The sequence below is a fragment of the Bos indicus genome, chromosome 11 (assembly GCF_029378745.1).
Source record: "Bos indicus isolate NIAB-ARS_2022 breed Sahiwal x Tharparkar chromosome 11, NIAB-ARS_B.indTharparkar_mat_pri_1.0, whole genome shotgun sequence".
NCBI classification, from domain to species: domain Eukaryota; kingdom Metazoa; phylum Chordata; class Mammalia; order Artiodactyla; family Bovidae; genus Bos; species Bos indicus.
In genome coordinates this window covers 42942175-42959240 of record NC_091770.1, presented here as the reverse complement: position 1 = coordinate 42959240, position 17066 = coordinate 42942175, and the positions used below count along the sequence as shown (strand labels likewise).

At 46.7% G+C, this 17066-nt stretch overlaps 1 protein-coding gene across 15 annotated transcripts in view; it reads left to right on the top strand.

Moving 5' to 3' along the window:
- The window catches only part of BCL11A (BCL11 transcription factor A), a 102303-nt gene that overhangs the window by 68315 nt on the left and 16922 nt on the right, over window positions 1–17066 (top strand). The window lies entirely within an intron of this gene.

The following is a 17066-nucleotide window of genomic DNA, read 5'->3' as shown; positions in this document are numbered from 1 at the left end:
CAGTGTTCACAAAGAGCAATGCTGATATTTACAGACTACGTTTGACTATCCCAAGTGAGTCCTCTCACCTCAGAATAGCAAGCTTTGTTTCTCATATCTAGGTTGCTGGGACAGTTTCCTAGGAACCTAATATTCAGCAGCTTTATGACGTTGGATGCAGGGTTTTTCTTTGTAAATGATTCGATTGGCTTTCACTACTTTTCACATTATTTCCCAGGTCTAGGTTTTTTCTTATATTTTCCTCACAGGCAGAATCTTAAATGATCCTGATTTTTTCCCCAGTTAACTCAAAGGCACCAAGGCTCAAGGCTTTCCTAGGACTGGTGTCTGGAGGCCAATGACCAAGCTGAAGCCACAGGATGTCTGTAGAGGTCTGGGTGCCCACTGGGGTCAGCTGCCCACCGTGGCTGTTGAGGATCCTAGCTTTGGGATTCTTGCTGGGGTTATCTTGCTCTACCCTTCTTGGTTGCTGTGACTTGAGCTCATCCTGGGTTTGTGTGAGTTCATCAGTCCAGCCTCTGGCATCCCCTACCCGACTGGATCCTGCTGCAGTTCTTAAGGCAATTCCGAGGCCAGGGTTCCATTCCCTTCAGCTTCCTGCATTCATGTGAGATCTGCTTAGGAATTGGGCTTTGGCCTTGAGACCAGTCCACTTGGGAACTGTGGTGGCAAAGGATAGTTGTTCTTCCAGGGCTGTCCCTTGTTTGGTGGGGGGTGAAGATGAGCAAATAATTTTTCTGTTTCCTATTTTGATTTAAAATGCTGGTCTCTATTTTTGGCCAAGTCTTGGGCAAATGCCACAGAGGGTTTTTTTGTTTTTTGTTTTTTTTTGCTTGAACTTGATGAAATTTAGATGAACTTGATGAAATGAACGCAAATTTACACACACATGGTCTTCACATCACCAGCACCCCCACTTCTCCAGCCCCTGACCAGCACATAATGGATTACTCCTAAATAAGGCTTCCTAAATTTTGAGGTCTTGCTTTGCATGGTGATAAGGGCAGAAGACCTCAGCCCCATATGCCTTTTGGCTTGAGTTGTTAACCTTTCCTTCCTTCCTCCTTCTTTTTTCTCCCCGTTCAAGGTCTTCCTTTTCTTAAGAAAAAAATGTGAGGCATGCTGGGAGTGTAGACTTGCCCTCCACCTCACCAGGTGCATTTACTGACCAGCACACACACACAAAAAAGGAAATAGTTTTTTGAAAGGGGAGGGGGTAGTTTCTGTTCCACAATCACGGCTATTTCAATGAAAAGCAACCTGGTTTATCTATAAAACCTACTTCCCTTTCTGGTGTGTTGTGACTGTTTTGAACTCCTCTGCCAGGAGAGTAAAGGGAGGGGAGGTGAGAGAAGGGAGGTATGGAAAGGTGATGGAAAGGAGAGACAGAGGTGGAAAGGAGAAGAAAAAGGAGAAGAGAAAAGAGGGAGTGAGAAAGACAGGACTGACATTTGGGCTATTTTTAGCTGGACTTGAATGCAGATTTCATCAGGCTCTTGGGCTGTGTGGAAACAGACTGTGTGGACAGTCACCTTGCCTGGAACTTCCTGCGAAGTGGCCGTGGTGACTGAATTTTGTGACACTGTCAGAGTTTGGACAACCCTGCCAGCTCCTGGGAGGGGAGCGCCACCGCTGTCACGGGCGCTTGAAGCCTCGAAAGCACACGCTGTCGATAGTGACCTGCATTTGCGGAAACTCTAAGGGCTTTCTAATTACCGGAGGAGATCCAAATTAGAGGAAAGCTGTTCGACAAGCCCCCTCGCATGAGCTAAGTGTCACAGTGCAGATAATCATTACATCTAACAAGCTCCTGATTTTTAACAGAAGCTATGAGGTGAACTCGTTTATAATGGTTCTGTTTCAAGGTGCGGTGGGGGGAGGTGGGGAACCACCCTGGCCTGAAAAAGAAGAAAGAAAGAAGGAAGGGAATAAAGAAAGAACAAGAAGGGGAAAAGAAAATAGGGGGTAAAAAATAGGAAAACCAGGAGGAAAAAAAAATGAAAAGAGACTCTCATGCGAGTGCTTAGACTCTACGCCTGGTTCTTGCTTTTGTCGCTGGCTGGAGCAATCAGATACATCTTCTGTTTTAGATTTTCCTTACTGTAATCTATTTCTGTGAATATGCCAGCTCGTTCATTTGATGTTTCCCGGAGACAAGCCTCCTCTGTGAGTTATTTCTGACCATTGCAGCATTCCACAGGGTCTGAATTGTTGAAAGCAGTGACCCAAACCATAACAACTTGAATATTACAATCGAAACACGTGATGTAGACAGTGGTTGATTTGGGGCTGTATCTTGGATGGACCTCATCTGTCTCCAGGGACTTGCCTGAGATCCCTTGGGGTCTGTCTGAGCCCAGACCTCCTGACCCTGTCCAGAGCTCAGTGCTCAGGGCAGTGGAATTTAAGTCCTGGTTTGAGGCGATTTTAACCAGCTTTCAAAGGCCCGAGTGGAGCCGATCATTTGTGGACCTTCCTTTCTGGGTGTTCCCCCTGTCAAAACCGTTTCTCCACATGGGATACACATCAGAGGGGGAAAGGGCTGTAAACCTTGAGGGTTGGCCAACAAGGTTCAGGAAGCACAGTATTAAGAGCCGCACTTCTCTTATTCCTGTTGATTCTCCCCAAACTCCCCACACTATCCTTGCAGTTATTCATTGGAAATAAAATAATATAAATCACACTGCCTGATTCTTTTCCAGTGCCTCACAGAATAATCACAGGCTGAAGTGCAGGTTTTCTTGCCGTGCGTTGATCAGTAAATCAGATTTTGAGCATTTATCAGCAAAAGTTAGATTTAAGCATCATTCCTGTAATGTTTGAAAGAAAGAAGATTTGTTCCGGTGGGGACTCTGCCAATCAGTGATCTTCCAGCTTGACTCTGCTATCAATTATTGTTGCAATTATTTGTCTAGTTGGATATTTAAAATGTCATCAGAAAGAGATGATTACATATTCCAGAAAGCAAGGCACTGTATAATCAGATGAACTGAATCCAGTTAAATGTAGTGTGGTACCAACCTGTCCTTCAAAGTGGAATTCTTGAGCTACCACCGACGGCAGCAGCCTTCTGCCCGGTTTTCAGGAAGCCGATCTTAACCTTGGGATGCAGCGTGCTGCTGGGGTCGGGTGATACTCAATTATGGGAAACTTTCCAAGTCTGAAAATGGAATTGCTCCTTCAGATACACAAGAAGTGCATTTTGGGTTATCTCATTCAATTCATCTGCAAATCTATAAATAAGAAGTCCCTCTATTCTTCTTGCTTCCTGTGGATTTAAATGCCAAATCCTGATTTGTGGCAAAGTTGTCACATGTCCCTTTTCCCACTCTCTCTCTGCCTGGTGCCCAGGATCTAAGCGGTGGCAGTAGAAATTACAACTGTTTGGAAGCCAAGAAAAAGCTCCATTTCTCACTTTTCTCCAATTCCGGATATTCTCGGCCCTGCTCCATCCATCAGCCATCTCCCCACACACCTCCTCCACCACACACCCGCCTTCTGTCCACACCACCAACAGGAAACAAATACAGCTCCAATTTTTTTTTTTTAAATGGAGGCAAAGAAACCACAACCTGAACAAATAACAAAAATACTCCCACCAAACTGTCTACATAGAACGATCACAAATGTTCTAAATGTGTAGAAATCACCCCTTCACCAGGCCTGCCCCCTCTCTGGGCATCAAGAGTGCCCCTGAAGAATGAGATTCTAGATCCGAGAGTGTTTACCACGCCGTCAGCCAGGAAATGTTAGTCCATCCCCATTATTAAAACCAAGTGTAGGTTCCGGAGATGTTTTCTGTATCTCGGTGGGTTTCATGAATTTGAGAATTTTTGCAGGACTTTTCCTAGTTCATGTCCCAGAGAGCATGCTGAGCTCTTATGATTCCAGAACCCCATGGTGGTCAAAAGGCTTTTCCCACCATATTATAAAATTTTGGGGTGAGGAATCTGCTAGAAAATTCATCTCGTCTGTGAGGTGGGAGTGGGGATGGGGAGAGACCTTTCAGAACACAGGAGCCCTGGGTTGTGTGTGCTGGAGCATGTGGGAGAGAGAAAGAGGTAGGGAGTGGAGAATCTAGAAAAATGACTTAAAAAACATCACATTTCATTGAAATGGAGAAAAGATATTGTCTCTGCTGCCATCACCTCCTGTCATCTTCATCTTGCCTGGGTTTCCCTGCCAGGCCTTGCAGCTTGGGGTGATCGGGATCAGCTGACCACGCTGCCCTACCAGGGGAGGTAGAACTTGCTTTGAGCCTGGAAAGCAGGTTATATGCTTGTGGTGGGTGGGTGAGGTGGATATGTGAAGACCACAAAGCAAGGGTGCCAAGGGCCGAGTTTAGCTCTTAGGAGATGTAGAGGGGGCCTGGGGGTCTGAATGGTTTTGCTTTTCCTGGGATCCCTGCCTCATTTTTGTTCTCAGGGTGTACGTGTTTCTCTCTTGTTCTCCGGCACATCCCATAGGCAGGGGCTGGGCTTGGGCCTGGGGCTCGGGCTGGGCAGGGACATGCCAGTCATTTGGCTGGGAAGCCCTGGCCCCGCTGAGCACTCCAGGGCTTTGCACCCTCTTCCCTGCCCTCCACAGGGTGGTGCCAGGATCGAGGACAGTCGGGGGATGAGGCGTGGGCTGCTGCAGGCAGCCTCCTGCATATGAGGCGGGGAGGCAGATGAGGTCATCCACACAGCCTTCCACGCACCTTCCAGAGCTAGCCTTATTTACCCTTTTAGTGGAGCAAAACCATGTGATCTAAAGAGGATTCCTTGAACTGAAGGACTTTGCACTGTTCCCTTTCTCAGGGCAGAAAGATGGGGCTGTAGGTAGGGGATGAGAATAGAGGAAAGTGTAGGAGATTACTGAAAAAAAAAAAAAAAAAATGAGATGATGAAGGAGAGGAAAGGCAGCCGGACTAGGTAATTGGGACCAATTCATCAGAAGGCTTAAGGAAATTTGACATCTATTGTAACTCTTCTAACTGTATAATTACGCAGCATTTGGAAAGTGAATTATTAACTTGATTGTCTATAATGACCATTGAGTAAATATACAGTCACAGGTTGTCAACATCATACAGTGAACTGATGGGCCAGCAGCCACTTTCAACTGGTTGTAATCATCTCCTGGGTCAAGGCTGACCTGGAGGCTCCGGGGTTAGTGAATCATTTACGGGAGAGACCTCAGCGACTCCAGGAAGGCAAGGTCCCCCTGCTCACTGCTGGGTCCTTGGCAGCTCCTTTCAGCCCAGGTCATTTAGAATCACCCTTCAGGAAGAAAAGTACCCTGAACAGCATGTGATTTAAGAGTATTGATTGAAGGGATGGTGCTGGGTGAGGAGAGGTGGACAGTGCGCGATTGGGTCTCAGAAGGCTGGACTTTAGTTGGGACCAGAAGTGGTGGACACATGAGGATCAGATGAAGCCCTGGACCCATAGTGTAAGGTGGGAGGTCGTTTGCCGGCCCTGCCTTTGTCTGACCAGGGGCCTTGGTGCCCCCCGCCCCCTGAGCTGCAGTGCCCCGGCCCTAGGTGCGGGGTCGGGTGCGGGATGGGGGTGTAATCTCAGTGGGGCCTCCTCCTGGGGAAGTCCGCAGCTCGCTCCACACTGGAGGAGCAGCCGTGTCAGCCAAGAGCCGCAGGCCATAAATGCAAAGTATGGTTTAACAAAAGCAGCTTTTGAGTGAGAAAGCTGAGTGGAGTTGTCTCAACCTGTCAACTTCAGATTTCTTTCCTCCTCCCCCATAAATCAAAAAACGGTTGGTGGAAGGGAGGGACAGAAGCGTTTCATTTTCAGATTTTGTAAGAAAATAAAATCAAATCAAAAGAACCTGTCCCACGCTGATACCTTACATGCCAGGTTTGAGCCCGAGGCAAATTTTTGTGGCCATGTAATAAGCCTCTTTAAAATGGTGACAGACCCTTGACTCTTTGCCTTGAATTACACTGATAAAAGACATTTTATTGCGTTAGAGCCGGGGCAGGAGTACAGGATGGTTCTTGCCTGGTCGGCCTCTTTGAAACCCCGTCAGCCCTGCTGTCCACACTCCGCCGCCTGACAGGGCTGGAGTGTGATGGTGGCGGAGATCTGTGGGCTGGTGACAGAGGGGGCTTTTAGCCTGAGGGGCTTGTTAGGGAGAGGGAAGCGACTCCATTCCTGGTGGACCTGGGAGACCTTGACGTGGGTGGCTCCGGGTCGGTCTCACGTCTGGCGCTGCATAGAAAGGAGTGTAACTGGGGCCTCATTTGCCAGGCAGTCTTAGATTCAAAACAAGAAATGATCCTGGGGACTCCCTTCTCATGTGGGACCCCCTTGATGTCTGTAGAAACAGGAAAGGAGGTTGTGGCTCCAGTGCCCGGAGAGGCCAGGTGTCACAAGCTGAGTTCTCAAGCGGACCTGTCCAGTGGGTGGAGAGGATGGTGTGTTCTTGGCTTGCGGAGCTTGGAGGAGTCTGATAGCTTTGTGTGTTCCCTCGTTGAATCATCAGAATTAGCAAGCCCGAGAACAGCCGGTGGTACCTCCCGAGTGACTGCAAATCATACACGTGGGCATCTTTTTTTATTCAAGAAATTCTTTCCAGGTTGGTCAGTGGGATAAATGCAGGATTTGAAATTGGGTAAAAAGCCAGGAAAATGAACTCTGAGGCCAAGAAAACAGGCCTCCAGTCGATAGGCTGTGTCTGCCTCTCCTTTGTTCTGTGGGGCTGTCAGAGAGGTTAGGACTGAGGCCAGGGCTTGGAGGAGGAAGGTGCTGAGCGACAGAGCCCATGGGAGCAGAAGTCGGAGGAGCCTGTGGGCGGGCAGAGGCCTGTTTCTGAAACAAGGACTTGCTGCCGTGGGACGAGGCCTGGCCTCGAAGCCCCAGAACCCTCCTTGAGTCAATCTCACCTCAGGCGAGAGGGCAGCCTAGTTTTGTTCCTGAAGAAATGTCAGAGCCTGACCTGCTAGACCATTTTTTTTTTTTTTTTTAAGTTTGTAGAGCTTTGAAGCCTTAAATTAGTTCTCATAATTTCCAAGCAGTTCTGTATTAACCATCGGACATAATAAGTTTTAATTCTGGAGAATGGCTAATTCCGGTGCTAAGGATCTCTTGGCCAAGGTTGTCACAGAGCATTAGGCCCTTAGAGCGTGCCTTTCCCCCACTTCCCTGGATGCTCACACCCCATTTTACCGTCCCAGGAAGGCAACACACTGCCTGCAAATGTCTTTAAGACGAGCACCAAGACACTCAGACGGCCTGGAGGGCTCTGAGGTGAATGGTGAACGGGGAGCACAGCTTGGTCCCCAGGTCGGAGGGCAGGACTTTGAGTTCCAGCCCTGCCCTCACTACCTGAAGCAGGATGCCTGAGAGATCTTCCATCACCCAGGGAGGTGAAGCTAACACCTTCCCTCACCCCACAGGAATCCTGTGGGGTCAGAATGTGAGGAAGAAGGCTTTGAGGAAAAGATAAAGCCCTGCACAGAGCCCGCAACATACTTCCTTTTTTATTTTAGCTACACCTTACGACAGGCAGAACTTCTCCAACAAGGGATCAAACCCACACCTCCTCTGTGGACGCATGGAGTCTGAACCCCTGGACTACCACGGAAGTCCCATGACATACTTTATTAAGAAGGACAAGGCTTGGAGGCTTGACCAGGCCTTCCTGGGGCCACCTGTGCTTCTGTGCCCTTTTTCTTTGAAGGTTGCACACACCAGTCCTGGAAGATGAAACCAGAAAATCTCCCAGCTCTCTGGGCCTGCTCATATCCACCTACCATGCTTCTTTCCTCCAGCAGCATCGCTGCCCACATCTCACCAACATCCTCCTCCACAAGGCCTGAGAACACCTGAAAATATCAGGGGCATTCCTATAAGTGCCAAGCTTGGTTTTCTTTAGCTTATTCTGGCATTTTCTTGAGATTGATAAAATGGTTATGTGGAGGCATAAATTCTGTTTGTTGCGAGTTGACATAGATAAAAAAGGCTCAGGGTGGCCCCTTCAGAGGAATTTGGGAGTTGCGTGTTCTGCTTGCTTTGATAGAGAAGTCCTTCTCTGCCCTGGCTGGTGTTATCAGAATTAAACGTTTGCTGAGGAAATGGTCAGTCTCATTGGATCCACGTTTACAGCCCGAATGCCTTCCTTCCCTCAAGGGCTTCCCAGGTGGCGCTAGTGGTAAAGAACCCGCCTGCCAATGCAGGAGACGTTAGAGACTCTGGTTCAACCCCTGGGTTGGGAAGATCCCCTGGAGGAGGGCATGGCAACCCACTCCAGTATTTTTGCCTGGAGAATCCCATGGACAGAGGAGCCTGGCAGGCTACAGTCCATAGGGTTGCAAAGAGTCGGACACGACTGAAGTAACTTAGCACAGCACGTCATGTGAAAATGCATGTTCCTCCAGGCATCAAATCCTGGAGAGATGCAGGTGTAGCTTTCCAGGTGCTGGGGCTATGATTTTCCGGCCTTTTCTTCTTTTCTCTGTGGGGTGAGTGGGGTCTGTGAATACATGTGCGTGAGGCTGGACAATTAGGGCAAAAGAAACATGTCTGGGACTTCAGTTTCTTCATTAATCACCCCTTCTTCTAACCACAAAGGTACTGCGGTTGAGTCCCACTTTAAGAAAGTCCAATACACACCAAATCTCATCAATGGAAACCGATAAATTAGAGGGTGATTTTTCACATTACAGAAAGATTGTTAACTTTTCAAAAGGTTTCGCCACAGGGTTCCTTTAAATAGTGAGCTCCCCCACTGAATTTAAAGTGTTTGTTTACAGATCATTAACTACTTGACAGAGAGGTTGGGGAGGGGGTGGAGGAAGAAGCACTTAAAAGGTAAAAGTGTTAGAAGCCCTGCCAATTTTCGATGAGCCTGGAAGGGTGATGAAACATCCCTGAAATTATGTCCGTTAGCAAATGTGATTCAGTTTACAGAAATTCAGTTTACACTCGGCTTTCCAGGAACACTGCAAGTTGGCCGAGGCAGGGACCACAGGGCGCTGGGGCCTGGCTTCTCTGGTTGGGGTGGCTGGGAGAGCACTCTGGCTTCTCTCAGAGTCCTGTGTATGCCCTCATGTACAGGGGGTGCCAGGCTCTGGCATGAGGCCAATCTTTGCCACTGGCCTTCTGGCACGGACAGCAGAGACCTTTCCCCTTGACATTTAGCCTGAGTTTGTCGGAAATTCCTTCCTGGTTCTCTCTGACCTTCAGTCTCTTTGGCTCAGGACTCACCTAGGTTTCCTGTTGAAACTCAAGACAGGTAAGCTTTGCGAGACTGTGCCCCAGGAGATTGGAAACCAGCACCAGGCCTACATTCTGAGTCTTAAGAATTAGCCTGGGGACCAGCCCACACTGGCCTCATCCTGCCAGGTCATAACAGGGTATAGTTCCATCCTGGCCACCTTCTAGGATGGGCCGTAGTAGGTGTCTTACTTGTGCCCTTGATCTGGTCCCAAGGAGACTCAAGACTCGCTTGGGAGAAAGAACTCATTCATCTACTCCAGTCTTCTTTTTCTAAAGATGAGAAAACTTAGGGCCAGTAAGGGGAAGTGCTTTACTCAAAGTCACATAGCTGGTGAATGGCAGAGTTGGGATTGAAGAACTTAAATTCCTGATTTTGTTTTAGCAGTCTCTATAGAGGAATGGGGCTTCCCTGGTGGCTCAGAGGTTAAAGCGTCTGCCTGGAATGCAGGAAACCAGGGTTCGATCCCTGCGTTGGGAAGATCCCCTGGAGAAGGAAATGGCAACCCACTCCAGTACTCTTGCCTGGAGAAGCCCATGGAGAGAGAAGCCTGGTAGGCTACAGTCCATGGGGTCGCAAAGAGTCAGACACGACTGAGCAACTTCACTTTCTATAGAGGAATGAGCCCCTAACATCCTACAGGAAGAAGGGAATCTGGAAAGAGATTCAGGGGACCCATGAAGGAAGGAACCCATTGGGCAAGGCCCCTTTAAAACTTGTTTCCCAATTCCACTAAATAACCTGAAAAATAATCTTGGGTAGAGGCAAGTGCACACACACACATGCATGCAAGCGCACGCACACACACACACACACACACACACACTCACACACACTCTCCCTCACACCCCACCACACACAAACAGATTCCTCCATATAAGGACTCAGAGCTGGAGTAGGGTTACCCCCGCCCTCCCCAGGGCTTTGAAGAGAAGAAAGCAGGGAAATTTGGAGGGAAGGTCAAGCTGATGATTGAAGAGACACAGCAGTATAGGAAAATCTCCACATTTCTTGCACAGTCGTTTGTTGAAAATGTGTCAGCAAGTACAAGGCCATCTGAAACTAGCAATGATACATCTGAAATAGATTATTTAAGCCGGGGAGGTGGTATTGCGAGGAAGAACATGGCTATCAGCACTTGTTTGGCTGACTCAGAGGAATAAAACACAGTGAATTCTGCCTTGGCAGACCACCCACCATTCATCAGGGGGAGAAACAGTCAAGGTGGGGGGGGGACGGGGCAGGAACAAAACAGGACAGATGAACTTTCATAGTTTCACCAGCATCCACATGGCTGCAACCATTATTGTAAGAAAATGTGATGTTCGAAAATAAGAAGCTGTGAAAGCTGAATCCTTCACAAAAGTCCTGAGGGTTTATTTATTTAGATGACTATATCCTCTCTTGTCAACTGAGTGGATTTGTCCATGATGTTTTGATTTAAATATACTACCTGTTGAGCCCGTTTGCTCTGAGTATACCTGGAGCTTTGCTTCTCTCTGGGCATCCACACTTGCCTTTTCTTTTACCTAGAAAGGCCTTCCTCTTGACTCTCCAGGTCTAGTCCCTAAATTACCTCTTCCTCAGAGCCACTGTCCTATCTTCCAAAATTCCTTTGAATTCCATTGCAGTTTATCTGTACTTGTCTTGTGACACACTTTCTACTTTGGAGCATAGCGATTCCTTTCCAGGTCTGTCTTCTCTACTAGATGGAGTTTCCTGTAGGGAAGTCCGTGTCTGAGTTTTCTTTGTTTTGCCCACAGAGGTAGCCCATTGCTTTGGGCATTATAGGCACTCCGTAAATAGTTGTTGAATGAATGTGTCAAAGAATGAATGAATGGAATTTATACTGGGTACACAAATTTTGCATAGTGAGGTACACAGTTAAACCAAGGGAAAAAAAAAAACTGTCGTATAAGATGATTTGTCTTTTTATGCAGCTGCCCTTCCAGTCTCCTCAAGTTCCACCATTCTAAGGGAAGAGCTTAAAATGTAATAAAAATTTATCTAATTCACGATCAAGTGAAAATACTTTGGGCCTAGAGCCAAAGAATATTATTGGAATGAACTTTTTTCAACACCCTAAATTTAACCAGCTGGAATTCTTTTTTTAAGTACCATCCTATTCAACCTTTTGAAATGAAGGATTTGCCTTTTAGTGGGAAATCTGCATTTCAACACAAAGATGGAACAACACAATAATGTCTTTGGCTTACTTATTCTTCTGAAAAGCAGGCTCCCTTTTTTTTTTTTTTTGAATTATATGCTTTGCTTATGTTAAAGGCACAGATTGCAGAAAATTCTGTTTAGGCCTGACAGATTGGTGGCTTGCATTTTTTCATTTTTATAGATAAAGGGGCATGAAAGATGTCATCTCTTCTCCCCACTGATAGAGTAGATGCCTAGGGTGAGAACTCTTTTAACAGGTGAAATTAGTAACATGTTGTTTAGATAATCAAGGCTCTGAGATGATAGAATTGGTTTAAAAAAGGAGGGGGGCAGAGTTTTTAAGTGAGTGATTGATGAGATTAAAGTCACTGGTGAAGTATCTAGGAATACAAGGACCATGAACAAGTTTCAGCAAAGAAATTCTATCAAGTGATGTCTGTAGAATTCTTGTTTGCTTTTGATTGTACAGAACATCACAAGTTGGTAAAATCTTAGCTAGTGAAAAAGCATAGTGATGGGAGACGTGCTCACATAAATGCTCGTTTCTAGAACAAAAGGGAATGCAATTTTGACAATATCAGAAGGTTAATTAAGAAGTCTGTGAGCAGTGATAAAGCTGGCACATTTTCAGTCAGACTGACACAACTCAAGACACAGGTATTGCTAATGTTGGCTCTATAATATTGTATTAGTCAAACTATAATATACATACTCTAGTAAGTCACAGGATCTGAGAGATGAAGGCTGGCATCTGTCCTAAACAGAGGGTCAGGAGATAGAAGGACATTCAGTGGATTTGCTTTCAGTTAGATAAAGAAGCCTCTATCCTAGACTAGCTGCACTGTCGTTATTTTTGTGATTTAGATGCAGTAATATTACTACAACTAGAATGAATTCATTCATGGAACTTTACAAACTTTCAGGATGCATTTAAGTGTACTCTGTAATTTGGCTATTGGCAGGGTGTAGAGAAGAGACTTGAGAATGCTGGAGCTGGAAGGGACAGTTCAGATCAGATCAAATCAGATCAGTCACTTTGCGACCCCATGAATCGCAGCACGCCAGGCCTCCCTGTCCATCACCAACTCCCAGAGTTCACTCAGACTCACGTCCATTGAGTCAGTGATGCCATCCAGCCATCTCATCCTCTGTCGTCCCCTTCTCCTCCTGCCCCCAATCCCTCCCAGCATCAGAGTCTTTTCCAATGAGTCAACTCTTCGCATGAGGTGGCCAAAGAACTGGAGTTTTAGCTTTAGCATCATTCCTTCCGAAGAAACCCCAGGGCTGATCTCCTTTAGAATGGACTGGTCGGATCTCCTTGCAGTCCAAGGGACTCTTCAAGAGTCTTCTCCAACACCATAGTTCAAAAGCATCAATTCTTTGGTGCTCAGCCTTCTTCACAGTCCAACTCTCACATCCATACATGACCATAGGAAAAACCATAACCTTGACTAGATGAACCTTTGTTGGCAAAGTAATGTCTCTGCTTTTGAATATGCTATCTAGGTTGGTCATAATTTTCCTTCCAAGGAGTAAGCGTCTTTTAATTTCATGGCTGCAGTCACCATCTGTAGTGATTTTGGAGCCCAGAAAAATAAAGTCTAACACTGTTTCCACTGTTTCCCCATCTATTTCCCATGAAGTGGTGGGACCGGATGCCATGATCTTCATTTTCTGAATGTTGAGCTTTAAGCCAACTTTTTCAGTCTCCACTTTCACTTTCATCAAGAGGCTTTTGAGTTCCTCTTCACTTTCTGCCATAAGGGTGGTGTCATCTGCATATCTGAGGTTATTGATATTTCTCCCGGCAATCTTGATTCCAGCTTTTGCTTCTTCCAGTCCAGCGTTTCTCATGATGTTCTCTGCATATAAGTTAAATAAACAGGGTGACAATATACAGCCTTGACGAACTCCTTTTCCTATTTGGAACCAGGGTCCTTTATTTTGGCCTGTCACCAATAGAGAGATTCTTCCCCATTATAGTGGACTGTCATCCATTCTTTTCAAGGAGACCCAAGGTGAGTGGGAGGTCACATTTCACAGGGTGACCCTTCCTCTTGGGGAGAGCTCTACTCCCGTGCTTCATCTTGTTAGGAAAACAGGGAAATTATCTAGAAATGTGTGTTTAAGAAAAGAAATACATAGATGCACATATACACTTTAGCGAACAGCAAACATCCATACATGTATGTACTTCTCTAGAGAGGCCTGGGTTTTCAAATCTTGATAAAAGTCGGCACCTGGAGCAGTCATGCAGTGCTTTGAAAATGTTGCCTTGTGCTCGGCTGTTTCCGCCCATTTGTACATCAGCAGGATTACTTGTTGATTGGTAGACAGTGATGTGGCTATATGACATACCCAGGGATTCGTTTTGGAAACAAATAGCAGGTCAATAGTTAAGGAGTCTTTGAGATGTTCTTGAGGAAACCTAGAACTTGATTTAATGATCTTCAATTCCAGGGACGTCCCACCTGGCTTATAGCGCTCTCTGTCAAAAGTTGGTCCTGATGCACATAGAAATGTAAAGTGACCTGTGCACAACATTCAGTCAAAACCATTCCCAATTCAGTAAAGATTTTTAATGAGACTTGAGAAAAATAAAATTCATTATTTATTATTCAGCCATAAGGAACCATTGTAACCTAATAATGCATAAGGTCCCTGGGGAAGGAAACATCAACCCACTCCAGTATTCTTGCCTGGGAAATCCCACGGAGAGAGGAGCCCAGCAGGCTCCATTCCATGGAGTCCCAATGAGTCAGATATGACTTAGTAAGTAAACAACAACAACAAATGCATAAGGCATTTCTGAGGCCCTAAATGGAAATGCTGGGTCTGGAGAGACTTTTATGCAACAGAACAGGTTAAAGTGCTTTTCACCAGAGGAGTACAAGGCATATGAAAAGATTAATTCAGAAGAGGGCTACATATTTGCAAGTCCAGAAAGGGAAACAGGAGTCCAGTACTGGCTACATTACACCATGCAGCGTGGCACAGCTGCATTCACAAACACTTCCACTTTTGTGGAAGCAGTGAGGACATCATCTGCCTGGCAAAAGCTGGTTGGGAAGTTATGCAAAGAGCGTTCCCTGTTTGAGTCTGGGGCTGTTCCTGGTTAATGAGGAAGGGTGGAACCTTGGACTCCACATGGAGGTATCCTTAGGAATTTCCCAAGCTTGCTCTGGTCCTAAAGGAGGTGAGTTCCAGACAACCTCATAGCCAGTGGATCTCTGCCAGGAGAACATCAAAGCTTCCAGCTTCCATGCCTCCTCTTACCCTAAGACAGTGCTTATGAAACTGGATTGTGCATACAAATCCCTGGGAGTGCTTGCTAGACAGAGGTTTTTGTACTCCACTCCGCCCCTCCCCATCAACCCAGTTTTTGATTTAGTAAGTCTAAGGAAGGGCCTGGGACTTTGCATTTCCTTTTTTTGGAGTGGGGTGGGGGGACTTCGCATTTCCAAACAAGCTCCCAGGTGATGCTGATGTTGGGCTTGGGTCTGCACTTTGAGAACCACTGCCCTGAGAGGACTACCAAAGAAATAAAGGGAGCATAGGTCAACTGCCTACTTCCCTGCCAGCCAGCCGAGCCCACCTCCCCCTGGGGAGAATGAAAATGTGGGTGGGAGGAGAAGAGGCCCTCAGTCAGGGGCAGCCTGGGGGGTGGGCAGAGCTGCTGGTTGAAGGTGATGCTTAGAAGCATTAATTGTGAGACTCGACTCTGTCTAAACCGTGATGAAATAATTGAAAGCATCATAGCAAAAAGTTAAGCCCTAGGGAGGCTATTAACAGTTTAGCATTTCCAGTTCCTGTGGGGATGTTGATTCTGCTTACCAAGGAGAATGTGTTTAGAGATGTGTTTGGTGGGAGAGGCTGCAGAATCAGCTGGGGCTGCCCATTGCCTTTGGTTCGTGGGGGAAGAGAAATGCAAGTATGAGTCTCACTCACAGAGACAGTGTCAGGAGCTTGTTTGGCTCATAGGAATGGTTTTATTTCTCTTCTGCTGACTCTCAGAGGGGAAGCAGAGGTAGAGGATGACAACAGTGGAGGTGAGCCAGGAGGCGCAGGAAGCAGATCAGGTGTTGTTTTCTAATTTTGAAACCAAGTCAGTTCATTCAGACTGTTTGAAAGGCCCACTCAACACCTCTGGGCTGCATTCTCCTCCAAGAGCGGTTATTCCTCCCAGTGGTTCAAGAGAAAGAGATCCCTCCTCACTGGTACTTCTTGGGCAGTGCAGAACATGGTGGGAACCACAAGAGGGAAGGAGAGAGATGGATATCCCAGAAAAGAGCACTGGATGGACAGTCAGGAGACTGATTCTGATCTTCACTTTGTGGTTAACCATCCGTCTAGCTATGAGCCAGTCACTTCATTTCTCAAGGCCTCAGTTTCCCCACGGAGAAGGCAGTGGCACCCCACTCCAGTACTCTTGCCTGGAAAATCCCATGGATGGAAGAGCCTGGTAGGCTGCAGTCCATGGGGTCGCTAAGACATGACTGAGCGACTTTACTTTCACTTTTCACTTTCATGCATTGGAGAAGAAAATGGCAACCCACTCCAGTGTTCTTGCCTGCAGAATCCCAGGGACGGGGGAGCCTGGTGGGCTGCCGTCTGTGGGGTCACACAGAGTCGGACATGACTGAAGTGACTTAGCAGCTTAGCAGCAGCAGTTTCCCCATCTACAAAATGAAGGCATTGGACTTGATGATCTCTAAGGTTTTTTACAGTTCAGAAACCAAAACCAAATCTTGGTGCTAGGTACTCAGAGACTTTCCTTGGTGAGGCCTCACTTTGCCCTGTGGCCTAGTGCTATGGGAAACGGGGTTAGGCTGCTACCCCCAGAAGCTTGGTTTGCTCTAGGCCAGTGGGTTAGTTGAGGAGTTTGCCAACAAGAGATGCATGCAATTGGTTAGGCCTGGACAAGGTTAACAGTTCTCCAGTTTCTTGCTGGAGGTCTAGTCAAGGCACCAAAGGGTTGCTTCCCAGAGTCAGGGGTGGGGAATATGAAACGAGACTACCCGCATCTGAACATCTAAGTACCTTGTTGCTCTCATGTTGGGGTCATAGTACCCTGTTGTGTGGGTCTCCTAAGAAATGGATTTCAGTCTTGGTGACAAACAAATTTATTCAATAGCTGAGGCAAGAACAAGTGCAAAAATGCATTCTCAGATTTCTCATTGAAAAACGCTATGACTAAATCTGTAGTTAATTTCACCCTCACCTCTCAATTCATGGAATGTAAGCAGTTGGTTGAAGGCATGCTTGTTTTCTAAGTCCAGTCTTCAGCTTTTGCTGGTTCATTGTGTGGTATTTGTTTTTTTGGGGGGTTGGGGATGGTCAGGGAGGAGGACTTGCCTCTGTAGATGGTCCTAGGCAGCCTCCCTGGGCAGGCCTGGTAACAACAGACTTAAGAGCTTCCACGAGCGCCACGCCATTGTTAGCCACCAGGCTCCTTATGAAAGGGAACCTTGTGCTGGTCGCCCTGGCTGTTCTTGGCAGTGTGATCTATAGAAGGAGAACAGGACGTATTTTACACTTGAGACCTGCTATCCTAGAGTATAACAACAACTCTTCTAAGTGCTCTTAATATTAAGCTAATGGAAAACATACTCTGTTTACTCACCATCAAAGTCTGTTTTTCTTCTCTGCTGCCTCCCCCAGTCATCTCAAACTCCAAGCCGCTA